Source organism: Quercus robur, chromosome 5 (genome assembly GCF_932294415.1).
Source record: "Quercus robur chromosome 5, dhQueRobu3.1, whole genome shotgun sequence".
Classification (NCBI taxonomy): Eukaryota; Viridiplantae; Streptophyta; class Magnoliopsida; order Fagales; family Fagaceae; genus Quercus; species Quercus robur.
In genome coordinates, this window is record NC_065538.1 from 28,790,761 (window position 1) to 28,793,559 (window position 2,799).

The following is a 2,799-nucleotide window of genomic DNA, read 5'->3' on the forward strand; positions in this document are numbered from 1 at the left end:
TCTAGTGGATTGATTACCGCTTGGAGGGCGGCGGAGAGGTTTTTCGTCGAGGTCTTCGGTTTCCTCTTCGATAACACATCTGGTGTTATCTCTGTGTTTGCATCTTCCTTCCTCTCTATCTCTGCCTTTACTTTATCTGCTGTGGTTTATTTTGTTATGGCTTAGATAGTTGTTTAATCAATTACATATTATAGCATATGTTAAGTTTCCGCACACTAGTTGTTTAACATATTGCTTGTGTTGATTAAGTTGGTTTTTGGGGGTCTAAACGTTCAAAAGTGTTTTTGTACACGTTTTTGAACTTTCAATTGGTATCAGAGCGGGTACACTGCTGTTGGTTTTATTACCTCAGTGTGATCCTAGACCCCTGAGTTGTGGTTGTTGTTTTTGTTTATACCATGCTGAATTGTAGCTCAAGTGTTTGTGAAAATGTCTCTATGCATATGACTGAAAGGTGTCTTACTGATGATCTTGCAGAGTTATTAATAACTAAGAAACATGCTAGAGTTTTTGCTCACATGCTGAAATATCTTGAGAATCAGAATCTTGTCTTACACAGTAGCATATCTGAATCAAAATCATTGATTAAGAAATATAAAAGAAAGAATAGAATGTTGTGTGAGATGATTGAGAATCTGAAAATGAAAAATCAATCTAAAAGTAGCATGAAACCTGATGAATTTGTGTTTGAAGGTCAAGAGTGTCTGTCGCATGTGAACCTATTTGTGCATACCTCATTAAAGGTGTTTAATGCATGTTTGTGGTATCTTGATAGTGGGTGTTCTCGCCATATGACAGGGGATAAGTCACTGTTTAAGTCACTCAAAGAAAAGGTGGGTGACTATGTGACCTTTGGGGATGGAAGCCATGCTCAAGTCCTAGGCAAAGGAACCATCGAGATACCCGGTTTTCCTCTGTTGAAAGATGTGCTGTTCATAAAAGGGCTGAAGGCGAATTTGCTGAGCATCACTCAAATTTGTGATGACGACTTCCTGGTACAATTCTCCAAGAAAGGATGTTTGATCATCAATAAAGAGGGGATTCAGGTTTTGGAAGGAAATCGGACTACGGATAATTGTTATGGAATAGTTCCCACGGCACCAATATCGTGTAGAAGTGCTCGGGTAGATATGTTGGAGCTGTGGCATCACAGATTTGGGCATGCCAACTTCAAACAAGTAGCCAAAGTCTCCAAACTTGAAGCAATCGATGGACTTCCTAAGTTTGGAAAAGTAAAGAAGACCATTTGTGGTGCATGTCAAATGGGGAAGCAAACTAAGGCAAGTCATCACAAGGTAAATGTGATAGCCACCTCTCGTTGCTTGGAGCTACTTCATGTTGATCTGATGGGGCCCACCAGAACTGAAAGCCTAGGGGGAAAAAGATATATTATGGTCATTGTGGACGACTACTCAAGATACACTTGGGTTGAATTCCTTAGAGAAAAATCAGAAGCTTGTGAGAGGCTGGAGATTCTGTGCAAGAAATTACAAAATGAAAAGGGGATTCCAATAGCCAAAGTTAGAAGTGATCATGGGAGAGAATTTGAGAATGCAAGATTCGAGTCCTTCTGTGAGAAGAATGGTATTAAAAGAGAATTTTCAGCTCCCAAAACTCCATAACAAAATGGAGTGGTAGAGAGAAAAAATCGTGTGATTCAGGAGATGGCAAGAGTCATGCTGCTTAACAAGCAAATACCTCAAAAATTTTGGGGAGAAGCTGTCAACACCTCGTGTCACATTGGCAATAGGATCTTCTTTCGAGTTGGTACAAAGAAGACTACATATGAGATATGGAATGAGAAGAAGCCTAAAGTGAAGTATTTCCGGGTATTTGGAAGTAAATGTTATATCTTAAATGATCGAGAGAATCTTGGGAAGTTTGATGCAAGAAGTGATGAGGGTATTTTTCTTGGCTACTCTACTACAAGTCGAGCATATAGAGTGTTTAACAAGAGAACAAAGACTGTGATGGAATCCATAAATGTCAAGATTGATGATGCCTTACCTAAGGTGGAAATGGTTGATGATGTAGAAGGGCCGAGCACCGAAGAGCCTGATGTTGAGGTAGAAGCTTTGGATATAGAAGGTGAAGAACCTATACCAGAAGTAGAATCGACTCCAATCAACCCAAGAAGGGAAACAAGATCGATGTCTAGAACTTCAAGTCCTCTTACTCCTCCAGAAGTTCATCCTCCTATCTCTCGTAGTGATGAAGTTTCCACTTCAAAAAGGCCATCCTCAAGAATTATCAAGAATCATCCGGAAAGTAATATCATAGGATCACTTGATGACGGTCTTCGCCTCAGGAAAGGAAATGTTCTGCTAGCCAATCATGTAACATATCACTGTTATCTTGCACAGTTTGAACCAAAAAGGGTTGAAGAGGCTCTTCAAGATGAGAATTGGGTTGAGTCAATGCATGATGAGCTGAATCAGTTTGTGAGGAATGACGTGTGGGAACTTGCTCCACGGCCTGAGAACGTTCATGTTATAGGCACAAAGTGGATTTTTAAAAACAAAACTGATGAAGATGGAGAGATAATTCGAAACAAATCTCGGTTGGTGGCTCAAGGATACACACAAGTAGAAGGGGTGGATTTTGATGAATCATTTGCTCCGGTGGCAAGACTCGAATCCATTCGAATCCTCATGTCCATTGCGTGCACTTTGAAGTTCAAACTTTATCAAATGGATGTTAAGTGTGCTTTTCTGAATGGATATCTAAATGAAGAGGTTTTTGTTGAGCAACCAAAAGGATTTGAGGATCCTCATTTTCCAGATCATGTATTAAGATTGA